Raw genomic sequence first — 15,762 nt, 5'->3', positions numbered from 1 at the left:
CTGTGTCCCTCCCAGTGCTTAATTGGGTCAGTGATGGGACTGAGTGAAGGGAAAAAAGAAGAGGGGGATGAGAAATGAAGGAGTACTACTTGTGCATTAAGAGGGGAAACAGAAAAAATAGACAGATGAGAAGAATGAATTGGAAAATGAGATGAAAAAGGATGCAAGATGAAGTGGTAAAAGTACGAAATGATGGCAACCAGGGGCGTAGCAAAGAATCCAAAACAAGTGATAAATCAAAAAGAGGCAGCAGGGGGAAAATTAAGGACGAAACTAAAAGATGAAGAAGCAGAGAAAGACTAACAGCAGGAGGAGGGAGACTGTGACGACAGAGAGGCGAAGCGTCTGACCCAGCAGCTACTGTGGACAAACTCACAGATGTGGCATTCTCCCCTGAGTGTAAAGTCAACACACGTGCACACACACATAGCCTAGAGGTGAAATCTGCCTTTAGCATGTACTGCATATGCATTGCAGCGCATTAGGGAGTATTTCAGTAGGGATATGATGTATTGATGTCACATCTGGCATCCTCCATCCTACAACAGACAGACACAGTGTCTGTCGACAAAACTGGAACTGGAAATTCAAAAATAGGATTTCAAAGAACAGATTCAAGATGATGTTTGGCCGACATACAGCTTATTTCCTTCACTCTTTTTTTTCTTCACTTCTCGGTACGCAGTGTTGGCAGATACCCTAAGTTATTGGAATCCTAATCCTCCAAATTAAACATCATTAGTGCATCCCATCCGGAGCAACACATGTAATTGTTTTCTAGTCTTATAGCACAAACAGTAGAACAATAGCATTTATCTGTGCCCATCACAGTTATAAATCAATGTTGCAAAATTATATTTTCTGATCTGACATGATTTGGTTAGGTTTAAAAATGGATTCATCAAGGATATGGAAAGTGCATGGTTTGGGTTCAAATACAGTTGTTGCTTGGTTAAGAAGTAACCAACCTTAACTTTTGGTATGATATGGAAAAAGTTCAATGCATCACTAAATAAGATATAGTTAGATGACCTTTGGGCTTCAAAGTCCCCCATCACCTACATCCTACAATACATGTGAATGAACCCCCCATTACCATAGCTGCTCTACAGGGCAATGACAGTATAGATGGATCGATATCTAGTCCCCAACAAATTAAAGCTTAGTTTGTCCTAAACACTGTATGTTGTATGTCCGTGTGTCTGTCTCTCTCTGCCTGTGAGCAGGTCAGTCCAGAGCCAGACAAAATGAAACCAGCAGAGGGAAGGGAAGGTAAAAGGGAAATTGTAGGAGACAGAAAGGTCTACTGAGAGCTTGATCTGTCTGACGTGTGATTAATGGTTCTCAGAGTCAAAATTGAGACCTAGAGCTACAGTATACTGCAGAGCCTCGGGGAACACACATCTTCCTAATAGCCTTGTGAGACTAAACAACCTGCACTCAGTCAGAAACTGACACATATTCTTTTGGTACACAAAATTACAACAAGCAATGATTTTGTGGTGGCGGATTGATTTCACTCAAGATGTGCAATAATCGGTCACTGTCACTGAATTTCCGCGTTGATTTTGAGTGTCAAACGGTCCAAATACAATACGGAAGACCTGTTAGGATCAGACACTATTTATGATTATGTGAACTGAGATGACTAAAGAGAACATAACTGAGAAAAATGGTCATTAAATGTGAATTACATCACAGCTGGTATTCTGTAGAGAGTTATAAAGATGTATATTACCCCCCTACTGTACACTTTGCATACATTTATGGGCATGATTAATTGAGCAGGCTACATAAATTCCTAAATACAATGACATATTTAGGCCAGTAAATTCTCAAACACAGTCGGAGAGCCAAATCAAGGATGAAAGTATGAGAGATTAAGGCTGGTCGTGCCTATCTGTCATTGCCTCTTACATAAAGTATTAGAAAACCTGTCATATATTGAGACAGATACGCAAGATCAATATATTGCAAACAAACAAAAAAAATCTCCCCTTTCATTCCTAAAACTTCATTCCTGAAACTTAACAAAGCCTCAGTATGACGGCTCTGTGATTGCAGGAACATTGTAAGGCACTGACATTTGACCCTGTTCCTATTGTTGTGGTTGTTTCTAATAATGGCAAGATCAATTTTAGCTTACTTCACTGTTGCTCTGATTGTAACCCTATATGCATTGATTTTGTAACTTGCAGGTCAAAAGACGTCTAGACGTCTACAGTATGTTACTGTATATTTAAGGTGTATTTGTTCCTAGACCAACTATTCAAATCCTGACTTAATGGTGGCATGAAAACAGAGATGCATGAAAAAATTAAAGGTTTGCCAAAGTATTTACAATTCATCCTGAAGTGACATTTTGTGGCAATTTATCCAGTAGCTGAGCAGACATTTCACGGTGCCACTACAGGAAATGTCAGGGGTCGGGGTTAAGGCGAGTCATTAAGATACATTTCTGGAAACCATGAATATCTATGAAACATTTCGTAGCAATCCAACCAATAGCCAGTGACAGACATTACCATTCCTAGAGTAATACTGCCTGCCAAATTGAAGGTCTGTCTGTCTTTTGACCTGCTAATCACTGAATCTGTGACTCTGGGAAGCTTATGGAGATATATGTATGTATATATTTTAGGTAATCAAACCAAACACATGCACAACTACAAGCACGCATACACATTATGTGATAGCTGTCATGTCAGTGCTAATCAGACAACAAGCTCTGCACAGTCTCACAGAGAAACCACATAGTGTTGGAAACTAAACGTGTGTGAGATATAATTATCAGGCCGGTGGTCAGTGTACAAAACAGCTTTCAGACACACTTCTCACATGTTTCTTCTTCTCCCTTGACCTCTACTCATCACCTCAAAAGTTCCTTGTGATGACTATGACGACTGTAATCTATCACATCATGTCCTCTGACCTTAGTGTGATAATGGACATTCACTTGCCTAAATGCTAGATTGACACACACATGCACACGCACTGAGACTGTAATAAAATGCTGCGTTAATCGGTCTTAGTTGATTAGCCTCTGTGAGACATATTTTGCCTGAAGCCAGACACACAGAGTAATTGAAATACCTCCATATTTAGATGTCTACCTGGGCAATTATTCCTCTCAAAACTGATTAAAATGTCTAACAGGGAGGTATGTGTGTGTCTGTGAGTGTGCGGCGCACACGCACACAGAGACACAGAGGAGGTCATTGACAAATGGTGCTCAAAATTGGCTAGTGTGTTTCCAATTAGATAAGTGAAAGGAGAGAACCATTTGCGTAGATCATTAGCTTTAGAGGATATTTTTACTACTGCAATGAGGGACAAAAACAGATTCATTCTACTGAGGCAGAGTCCTTTTAGCATAAACTACAGAGAACTGCTAATGAACAGTTTTTTGATTGCATAGAATCAGATGAGACGATGAGGGATCAGAGGGTTTTCTCTTTTGAGAAAACAAGACACAGTGGATTATTTCTGTGTACACGAGCCGCATCTATGCCAACATTTACAAAGTCTCGTATATGTTACAGTTAATGGGAAAATGTTTAAGAGCTAAATATGAACATGTAAAAGGGGGTTTGATGTTATGCATTGCCATAATATACAATTTGACTGCACTGCAAAACTAGACATTTATTGTGTCAGCTTGAGTTCTGAGAAACTGTGGTGGGTAATTTTCAAGATTATAAACCAAAGAGAACATCACTTAATAAAGAAACTACTTAGCAGGTTAATAAAAAATAATACAGCAGCTGAATGTTTAATCTTAAAAACTCAAAAAAGTCTCTGACCTTTTAATGCAGCAATTAAAATGTACACCTGAAGAGGGCAGTGCAAGGTAAGTTATTCAATTAGCAGCACAGTGTTAAACGGTGCTCTCTGGCGATTCTCTTTGTTATTGCCCCTTTTTTAAGAGACCAGACTAAAAGTAATCAAGTCTCACAAGCCATTACTAATTTCCAGCACGCACACGTTCACACAATACTGAACAGCATGGTAACATTAATGTTTGATATTGCTGTATGATATGGTTTAAGAGCATACTTTCACTTTCATGTTAAAATAACATTAAAGCTGCGTGTTTTCTAGAACTCACCTGCATTGGTGCTTTTCAAAATGCATCCTGTGTTTTTAAGTGGTGTAAAGCAGTCAATATAAATTGGATTTGCATCGCTCCCAACAATCCTTTAAACTTATTTCCATCAAATCATAAACACTCTGCTCTGCTGTTTCCTGCCAGGAACTAAATCAGGTAAACATCCTGGATGGATCGATAAAAAAAAAAAATGTTATAACAGCTAACAGCGTTTAAATCGCAGCTCTCTGAGGGTTTGGTTTCAGTTGTTGAAAGCTTTGTTACTAAAAAGACGAAGACACCAACAGGGAAATTATTGTCACAGCAAATGTTTTACACAGGAAACAGTAACAGCTACTAAACTACATTACAACATTACTATGTTGGGACAAAAGACAATGGAACACTTAGGGAAAAGCCTACAGGAAAGTTCTCCAAAACATGGATCCCAAACTGAGATCCAGTCATGAATGAAAATCATAATGACAGTTAAATCAATAGCAGGAGGACAGCAGTGTGTATGTCCTGTTATAAAACAGCCACTGTTGGCTCAACACAAATATTTGAACCTGGTTATTCCTGCTGTAAGACTTGTGCGCCCTCGTCATTACAGAGAGTCGACAGTAAGAGAAAACAGAGAGACGGATTAATAGAGTGAGAGAGAGAGAGCTACAGTATGTTAAAAGCCAAAAGTTTGAATCAGCCACATAAAAACTGCACTTTACTCACATTGTGGTTCACATCAGTAAGTAACTGAGAGTGAAAAAAGAAACGGTGAGACATTTAGTTAACAGCTGTTTTCCATCTCACACTTATAGCATATATGCTTCCTAATTGTGTTTCTTTTGTTTTAAGGGTAGCAGCAGAAATAGGATTTTTTTAATTTTATTGAAATAGCTCCAACTTGAAAAACTGTGAAGCTATCCTTTAAATCTGTCAGGTTCAGACTTTGACTGTGACATAATTAAAGTGACAGATACTTCAAAACTCAGTAACTCAGTCATTTTCCAAGACTGTGTTAGAGACACATTTGACATAAAGTATAATCTACACATTTCTTACCTGTTCTTTAATTCCTCAAAAGGATATATATCAATAAACTGTGTCTGAAAATATCGCATGAAACATTTCTTGGTCCTGCACTTGCAAACTGCTGCAGCATCTTAAACAGAAGACCGACTACAACGTTATATATTGAAACAGGTTAAGCCGTGTGCAGGAAAAAGGTCTTTAGACTCAAGGCTAAGCTGTTTTAATGAAAATCTTTCAAAACCTAATAATACAAGGGATATTTTCAAGGGCAGGTCTGCTTGTGTATGAGTGTGTGTATTCATTAGTTTATTCTCAATGTTATCATCTTCCTGCAGACGTGTGTCACAGGAGAAGTAGCAGAACATCTGTTCTTTTATCCACAGAGCACCTGCCATTTAAATACAGCCTCCCATCCGCACACATAAAAACACACACACACACACACACCTAATCAAATGAGGAAAGGGGAGCCAGAGTAAAAAGGAAGACAGGCAGTGACAGAAGAGGGAGAGAGACAAACTGTAAAAGAGAGTGAATCAGGGTAGAGGGATGGTGGAGGAAAGAGATTGTGTATTAAATATCCCCTGTCTGATCCTCCTTTGTCCCAGGCTCATCTCCTGGCTGGCTAGCCATCAGAGGGGCAGAGAGAGAAAGAACCTCAGTCAAGGACAACAAGGACAGTCTCCTCTGTACTCACTGCAGTTTCGTTACAGTTTATATAGTTTGCCACAACCAGGATACTTGTTGTCCAAACCACTGATGGAGGCTGGAGTATTAGTGGACCTGCCCTTGTTTCAACCTTCAGCATCAGAACTGAATCATGACTATTTTACTAATAATGGAAAAACTTAAACAATCAATTCTGGTAAAAATCTTGAGCTTCAGGTGCCATTTTAATTTATTTCTTTTTACGGTCAAGGCACTACTATAGGTGACTGATTCATTAAGCCATCAGTGCCCTCAGACCTGAGCGGTTTGTGAAGAGTTTGTGAAGTGGTGCAGCTCACTCTAAATAGACTACAAACAGATACACACACAAAGACACACACACTCACAGCATTCTCCATTAACTTGCCTATCTGTTGAAGGGCAATTACAATAACGTCCATCTGCGAACGTGTCTCTGTGGGTGTATGTGCTTGGACACAAATGGGGCCTCTGCTGACCGCTAAGCAATTTAGCTGCACTTATCCCTCTCGGTCATACCGTCTCCCTCACAGACACACACACACACACACACACACACACAGAGTTGTGTCTTTCTATGGTCCTGAAGACACCCATTGACATAATGCATTCTCTATTCGCTTATCCCAACTCTCACCTTAACTTAACCTAAACAACAATATGTCCTCACAACGACGGTACCTAAAATGTGTCTATACATTGTAATAAAGACGTGGATGCACACAGACACACACAAGCAGTGCTGATCATAGCCAAATATCCTCTTAAGCAAGAAAAAATTTGCTGAGTCTTATTAATGTACAGCAAAAGGATGTTGTTATAATACATATTACAGCTAACAGTATTGCCCACTAATTTTTTATTAGGTGCAGGATTTTTGTCCATTTGCAATTGCTGATGAATTAATTTCTTTTTTATGAATCCACTAATTCAACATTTATGATGCAGCAGACTTTTAGAGAGTATATAAAATGCATGTTGATGATTTTGATGATTAATGAAGCTTTTCTCACTCCTTGACTCTGGACATGAATTAAACTTAATCTAAACATTTTAGTTTACTGAAACCTTATTTACAGTGTCTTGCACACATATGGGCTAGACTTGCTATCAGCAACAATGAGTTCAATACGATTTTAAATACATAGTTTTTGCAGATCACAACATGTACTGTTGACTATAATAAATAAAGACAAAGAGATATAGACACACAAAAAGTGGTCAAGAGGTCCTTAAGTTATAATAATTAATCCTTAGGGAATATCTGAACAAAAAATTTGCTAGATTGAGATATTTAATTGAATAATAGGGGATATGAAATAATATGCTATAATTAAACAAGACATCTGTAGATTGACCTAAGGAATTCAAAAATTATCTGAGTAATATGGCCATCCATAGCCATAGACTGGTTAAAACTCATATTAGTTGTAAACAAATCAATTTGAATAGCAATATCCAGGAGCAGTCCTTCCTAAATTTCTCACTGGGTCTTTTACAGCACCCTGAGCAAAATTAATTTAACAGAGTTTCTCATCTGTGTGCCAACTTAATCACAAGGGACTCACTTCTAATTCTCACTGACCTGACATGGATCACACAAAAAAGGAAAGAGTACAGTAATACACCAGGGTCGAATGTAAATGATTAGAACTGTGGCTGATTTCAAATATGGCTCACATCCTGCAGCTACAACCAGGTATAAGCTGACATGAAGGCGAGGAGAGAAATTACAGTATCAAAGCCCTCTAAGAAGTGATGAATTAGTGCTGGGACATGCTCCTATCACCCAGGACCTTGCAAAGTCTAATGCCAATTCAATTTATTCTAAAATGAAATGCTTATAGAGACTGTGCACTTGCGCATGTGGCAAGATGCCATACCTTTCATGCAAGAAGTGAGGGCTTAGGAATACCACAACATATGGCAGCACATAGAACAGACTTTATATTTCTGAGTGGCTCCTAATTAATCAAATAGTATCTGCTGATAGATAAAAAGATCCTTATGGCGGGAACAGGTGGGAGAAAATAAATGGATGTTTCTGGCAAACACTCAGACAGAGAGCTTCTATTTGTACTTTTGGGTAAGTATAGCCAACACATTCTGTCCAGGGGATGTTTTTAGAACAAGAGGAAGGTGTGGAAGAAACCGCTGTGTTGTTAGAAAGTCATTTCTTAGGCACGATGCCATCTAGCTCAGGCCAGAACATCCCATCGTCCAACTCTTCAATTTCCACCTCATAAACTTCTAAAGAATACACTTCAGCCATTAGCCATTAGCCTTAAATCTATCAGAGTCTTGTAAACTTCCAGACCTGAGGGCACCACACAAACACTGCGTGCATGCTCGAGCACACACATCCAGTTCTCACTCCTTTCCTGTCTCGCTAGCTTTCTCTTGGAAACGATAAATATCGTGTGCATGTTTGTGTACATGTGTGCTTAATCACCATAAGGTCAACGACACAACTCATTAAAGTGATGAGAGTCTCAGTTTGTTCATTTCACTTGTCTCGCTCTGTCTCACTGGAAAACGACTCATTATAAATCTGGCAACAGGGAGTAGAGAGGATGTTTCAACCACAATTAATATTTTATCCCTTTTCTTCACTTCTAAAAACGACCTTCCCTTGGTTGAAGGTCAGCTTCGCAAAACAGACACAGTTTACTTTTGCAAAGGTTTGCATTGAGGTTATTTTTGTCATATCAGTGTGACAAAAGCATCCTGTAACAGTGCACATTAACTGCAACTGACTAGTAACTGCTGCCAATGCCGAGAGAGAAGTAAATAAACACCACAACACAAGCAGCCAACACAAGACTCCACCATTACAGCAACAGGTCAAGCACAATGAACAGAGAGGACCTGCCTCAGCAAGAAAGAGGGAAAGCTACTAGTGAATATTACTCAGTCTGTAGTACACGGGAACATGTGGCCAAAATCAATCAACTAATCACATAATGCCATCACCAGCAGATTGTGAATATATGGGATATGCAGTACACTGCTTTCTATGTGAACATAGCTCACATACTGAAGGAGTCTTGTGTATATTAAATATCAATCACAGGCCCATATATTGAGAGTGCATTGGTTCCAAACCCTCCCGTGAGCACATGACTGTGCATATATTCTGAGTAATATAGTCATTCTGCCATCTGGACTAGGTTCCTCCATTAAGGAAAAAAAAACTCATTAGCTAAAGTACTTACAGGGGAGTTGGCACACAGGCATATACACTTACTAAGTTTGCTATTTTCCATAAAGAATGGTGAAAATATGCTCAAGACGGATGCTCAGAGGATAATGGCAGTATAAATGGAGCCTCCACTGTGTGTGTGTATGTCTGTGTGTGTGTGTGTGTGTAGAGTGCTGTAGCATAGACCACAGGTTACCAAAATGAACTTTTTTTAGATGACAGAGCTGTTGGCGCACCTTGACTACTGGGTCCAGTCCAGCTGATGCATCAGGGATGGAGAGTGTCTCTTAAAATTTAGCATCTAGAAGAATGTACCAAAGCTAATTACTAATCTATGTAGGTTTTTTTTTATTTATTTAACCGCATACCTTCTCTTTTTGATAGAGTCACAAAATGACATTGGTAGAGCATCCCTATAGATTCCTGCTATGAGAATAAAACAAAGGTATCTGTAAGAATGTCATTATTGGGAGACTGCCAAAGTGCACAGAGCAATGAGCAAATGAAAAAGGAGAATGGAGATAAGAATCTCATCTTTCCTATTGTCACATAAACAAGTGTAAACAAAGTAAAGTAGATTAGACTGGGACAAAACACAGGTCGTCCACAGAATACTGGCTAAACATAATGACGGTTTCTGGGGGTGAGCCAGAGCAGGACGATGACCTTCTCAGCCATGGCTTCTTTTATAGACGGGTGCTATTTGAAATGCTGTAAATGTGTCATTCAAGCTATAATTAAACAAGACATCTGTAGATTGACCTTCTAATTGATTGACTACTGATTTACCACATATCAGTTAGGGTTTCTATACAGTTCTGTCTCTTTCCCGTTGTCCTGATGGGACAAAATTAACGAATTAGAACACCTTTTAACTAAATTTAGTTAGTAATATCACATAAGGACCATCCCAACCACAAAAACACACTGAGTCATCAAAGAATTAATAATATTTCCTCTTTTCATATAGCTCCATAGTGAGGTTATAGGCTAATCAGAGTACTGAGAGCAAGGCTGATGTTCGCTCACAAGTCAAGTGCTCCCACACAGCACTCAGACCCACTCTGTCCATAGTGTTATCGATCAAAGAGTAAAAGCACACGCCCCAGGGGCAGAGGGAGGCCTCACACATAGCTAAAGTTACTCTCTATGTACGTGAGAGAAAGAGAGGGAGCAAACACAAGATAAAGAGAATCAGAGAAGGAGACAGAGAAGACAAAAGAGAGAGAGAATGTGTGTTGTGTCGTCCACAGTTGCACTTGTAACCCAAACCCTCAGATAGGACTGCAGTCCGCTCAGGACCAGAGAGAATGGCCACTGCAGAGGAAAGTATCAGTGTATGCACACACACTTCTACACCTGCACCAACGTTAAGGTCTGTGAACTCTGTTTTTACTGAAGCATTATTGACCTGTTGTTAAGCCAGAGAAATCTCACAGAAAATCCAGTACCTTCCCCGCCGACGGGCTCGAACATCCCAAACTGCTCCAGGACTTTGATGAAGAGACCCATGACCACCAGCACGGCAATCATCTCTAAGCCGTCCAGACTCAACATCTTGGGATGCCACTGTCTGTCATTGCCCAGCGCTGCACCACCGAGCCAGGTCAGGTCGGACCGGGACACCGGACTTGTCCAACTGCACCCAATCACCCAAGTCTACCCAACTTTAGTGTAGCAGCTTTTGCCTACTTCCTTACGTTTATCCACTTCGACCCAATTAAACAGCTAGTTTTACTTTAGACTGATGATTAAAAAATGAAGAATAATAAAAAACAAAATAACAATATGCAGCCGGTTGCTTGGCTTGATGGACGTTTCTCTTCTGTAACCCACAGCCTGGGCTTAGTCAATACCTCTTATTCCCTGGTGGAGGCCATACTGTTGAAGGTACAGACTGCAAAACAAAACTCCATATTGTCACAGCACCTGGGTAAAAGTTTAAAGAGTTTTCTTTTTCTTTTCTCTTCCTCTGCCTTTTTTCTTCCAGGTTCCCGTAGAGTAATGGAATTTGGGGATGTGCTGCGCCTGCTAGTCCTTTGGCAGCGGTTGTCAGGAAGTGAGTGTTGTGAGGGGGAAAGAGAGAGTGAGTGAGGGAGAGGCAGCAGATAGAGAGAGAGAGAGGGGGAGAGGAAGAGTGCGAAATGGCATAGAAAATGAGAGAGCCGGAGAAAGACTAACTCAAAGAGAGAGAGAGAGAGAGAGAGAGAGAGAGAGCAGCAGACACACACACACACACACACACACACACACACACACACACACACACACACACACACACACACACAGAAAAACACACAAGTAGTGAGCCAGATTGTTTGAAAGATGAGAGAGTTGAGGTATGCCCTCCCTCTCTAGTGACATTACCTTCATTGATTTGCCTAAAGTGGTTTCCTTGGTAACTGGGACAGAGTGTTTAAACCCAGATTTAACTAATGGAAAGAAAATATATTTATGTTCATCTGAATTCAAGTCTCATCCTAAATGTGTGTTTTCACTGTAAGGAGTGCTGCTGTTTTGCAGCCTGTATGCCTGCCGGTCGATGCAATGCCTCATTAACTTTTTAAATGTGTTGCTATCAGAACTCGATGGATTTTTGGCTTTGGTACAGAAAATGCTAAATTTGGGAGACAAACATCAGAGATGAGAACAAAAATAAAAGCTAAATGCAATAATTTGAAAAACAGACAGTAGCTGTTGATGTGAATATTATTTTTGCTTGACTCTAATCCGTTTGGTCTCTTAGTCAAAAAAAAAACAAAACAAAACACCTTTACTGTGTCGTAACAACAAAATGCCTAACATTACTTTTTGTAATAACTACCAATGTGAATAAGAACTTGAAGGCCTAACACAGAGATTGTATTGTTCTACATAGGGATGTGATATGGGATGACTAAATTAAAATCTGGTATTCAAATAAATAAATAAAAATAGTCCCCTGCTCGTCAAACTAACTTTGCCTTTGTCGTTAATGTACGGTGAGTATTCCTCACTTACAAATAATTTATTCCAGGCATTTCTCACTATCTTATTCAAAAACGTATAAGCTAATACAAATAGAGCCACCTGCACATCCAAAGAGACACTAAGTGATTCAAAAGCATCACGAGGAAGAATAAGTGCAGGCTGCTCCCGTTAGCCACCATTCGATGTGCTCACCCCCTCCACCACCCCACCCCAGCACAACTCCCACTGAGGGTATCACTTTGCCTTATGCTACAAAAATAACAGAATTGGAAAAAAGGTATGTTCCCTCTTGGTCTTATATTCTCCCACTGTGTATTCAGCCTCTTTCTTTGGACGAAGGTTGAGAGAGACAAGACAGAAGGGCTTTGACAAATGTGTGGTGTCTGCATCCACTCGGGCTGTTGTTTCTCTTTGTTGACATTCCTGTTCCCGGGCTATACAGCAGCATGCCTCATTATGGAGGCGTCTGTCACATGCACAGCATCACTGAGGGCCATATGGGTCAACCGGGCGTCTACTCACACACACATCCACACGGACACAACTTCACATCACGACATACCCACAAGTCAGACAAGGTGACAGGAAATCTATTCTTACGTGACGTCACTCTTCTCGTTTATGAAGGCAAACAAACACTACACCACAGCAGTTTTTCTGTTTGCTCTATGGCGGTGATGTATACCGGGTTGTATTACAGAAGGATCTCAGAGTGCAGACGTAATAAATGTAAACAGACGAATACTGAACCACACACTCTGAAAAGAGCGAGAGCGAGAGAAAGATAAATCTGAGCCTGACTTGTTGGTTAAAAATGATTTCTCTGCCCACTTGTTTACTGAAGAGCTGTCGTTTGCGGTGGTGAAACCGAGAGCTCGAAGGGAAAGGAAGTGAGGCAGGTTGTTGCTTGAGACACAGTGGCTCGAGAGACTGATGAGAGGTAAGAAGAGACAGACGGAAAGAGAACACGAAGGAACAAAAGAAGGACAAACTGAAGAGGCTGGGTGACTAAGGTCTAAGGTGTACTGCTCTACAAAGTACAGGCGAAGAAGCATCTATTGTTTATTACCCTCCAGCACCTTTTTTCCTCCTGGAGGATTTTTCACCTCATTCTGCCTGTCATGATAGAAAATTGAACCAGGAGATGTGTCCTCTACCCCTTTGTTATCCCTCTCCCCAGCTTTCCATTGTATTCTTCATCCAATTTATACAACGATGCAGCACAACTAACTCTGTAAGGCTTCAAATTTACAAGGAAGGACAATTTTCTAAATCTGCTGAGCAACAGCTTTGTCATGTGCCTTTGAAACAATATGTTCTATAATGCATCAGGGATCATAACCAATCCCCTTTGACTATTCCCGAGCTTTGGAAATTGCAAATAATATTTCTACACGCAAACTAATGCTCCCTCTTTAATGTCTCTGCTCCACTCCCTTGTTCTTTACCCTCAGGCTCATATTGATTTTTCCCAATTTCGTCTGTATACTGTAAGAGATGCTGTGGGACGTGAGCACTGAAGAAAAGCTCGTCAACTAATACAGCAGGTGCTAAACTCTGGAGTGTGTGTTCACCTTTGTGCTGATGGGTTCATGGGTTTCGTGATAGACTGACATGAATAGCTTTATTAACTCATATCTCAGCATTTATGTGCTGTTTGTATGTGTCAAACTTAAGGCCTTAGGGGAACATTTTGAATCAGCGATCTGACATTTGAGCTCGATCATTTCACCTCTGGCAGACAGATTGTGATGTGAAGCAGTGGAGAAAGATTTATGACAGATCTCAGGCCTGCAGGCCTCTTATCTTGTAGTACATAAAAATACATTTTCCACAGCGCCGTAGGTTGAAAATGCACGACAGTTGATCTGCTATTGCTGAGTCTTGCTATATCGATCCTTGCATGTTACATTCTCTAATCCACAGAATGTGCTAATTGGAGAACATGACTATTGATCTCTGCTTCAATAAGACTTGACCGACTTAAGAGAGAGGAACTCACAAATACACACACACACGGAACAAAATTACGTGTGGAAGATGCCATTAGTCAATAGAAAATTGCTATTTCTGATTTCCACTCACTCTTCAGGCAACACCCATAGTAATGTCACCTGATGCTAAGGCTTCACGTGAGAAGGCTTGGATAACCATGTAGAGTATGTATGAAATCAATAACAAGTAAGACGTGTGGACAAACATAACACCTTTAGTATCCATATCCAGACGATCAATGCAGATACAGTACAACAAGCTAGAAGAGAGGGCATCACCGGCAGTTTTTAAATTCTAGGTGAGCTGGGACATCTAGTGGGCACAAAGGGTGAAGATCACATGCTGCAGCCCCACACATGACAATACCGTCATTCTGCATACACTCACATTTACTTGATAACTGGCTTTTTGTCTGTCTCTCCTTCTGGCATGATACTATGCATGTATACTCCCTGCATACATAGTCACACTGGCAATAACATTGATGGTGCTAGACTCCGGAAGTACAGCACTGTCTCATTATCTCAATGCATAGGTTGGAGTATGAGACAGCTACCAGCCCAATTTAAGCTTTTTTTATTGTGACTAACTTTTGTTTGTGAGTCTGATACATTAAGACTATGTTACTTTCTTGCTCTAAAACCAGCACAAGCATAAATCATATTACCATCTGCTCTACTGACATGTCAGAATATTCACTATGGGGTCAAAACACACTTTAATCCTAATTTGAGGAAGCGCCACCTACCTTTCCTCATAAACAGCCAGTAAGACAGTGGGAATATAGACATGAGGATGAGTGCATAGAAACCTCCAATGCTCTCCTCAGAACTGCTCAGGATGACTCGAGAATCATTAAACCACATTCCCAAAAAAAGGCTGGTGATCCTGATAGCCAGGCAACGTGTGAATATTTTTTATGAGCTAATCAGTGGTGCAGCTGGGTTTTCCCTCCCTATATGAGCGTCAGCACACACATAGTATATTTTCCCATGAACCATGTGGGTCCATATATTGTACACACATCATCACGCATCACTTGTTTTGATAAGGTGGACGTTGTTCTACCCTCATAATTTAGCTACTTTTGTAAAGGTTTACAAAAAAAGACGCAGACTATCAATAACCTATTCAGCAAGCCTGAATGAGGCCCTTTATATATAGACTGTGAACTGACAGTGTGTCTTATAAACTACCATTTTTGTATTGTGTGCTATTATGCCCCATGGCAACACACAATAAATGTGGAACAACAACATGGGTGGGCCACCCCAGCACACAAACAACAAGTGCAGCTACAGTTATGGCAACACAGCTGTTAAAAGATACGGGGAAAAAACAGTGGAGGACAGTTCCAATTTTCAACTCTGCAAGAAAACACAGAAGTGTAAAAAGATTCTTGTATACTATACAAGGATATGAATATTGTGAAATCAACAATGTATTATTTATACCCTGAACAGAATGTGGAGTGAGTGAACTTTGAATTTCATAGTGCCAGCGAGCAGGTGCAGGATGGCAAGAAACCTACAGGGATAGAAGAAAGAGAATGGGAAAGAAGGTTGTGAGGGAACAAAGTCAGACCACTGACTGAAAGAGAATCACAAAATAATACAGGAGTGAGACTTAGCTGCAGATGCAATATAGAGGGTGAACTTGCATAAGCAAAACGCATATGCAATCCTAAACAACGTGTCATCACCAGAGTGACTGGACATTCAACATAACAAGTGCAACTTCAAACAACGTCCACTAGAGGTCAGTGTAGAATAAAGCATATACATATATT

The 15,762-nt window shown here is 40.2% G+C and overlaps 1 protein-coding gene across 2 annotated transcripts in view; it reads right to left on the bottom strand.

Moving 5' to 3' along the window:
* The window catches only part of LOC113158881 (Kv channel-interacting protein 2-like), a 69,887-nt gene that overhangs the window by 8,897 nt on the left and 45,228 nt on the right, over positions 1–15,762 (bottom strand). The gene's annotated exons all lie outside the window — the stretch shown is intronic.

The sequence above is a fragment of the Anabas testudineus genome, chromosome 15 (genome assembly GCF_900324465.2).
Source record: "Anabas testudineus chromosome 15, fAnaTes1.2, whole genome shotgun sequence".
NCBI classification, from domain to species: Eukaryota; Metazoa; Chordata; class Actinopteri; order Anabantiformes; family Anabantidae; genus Anabas; species Anabas testudineus.
This window is presented reverse-complemented; position numbering and strand designations above follow the sequence as displayed.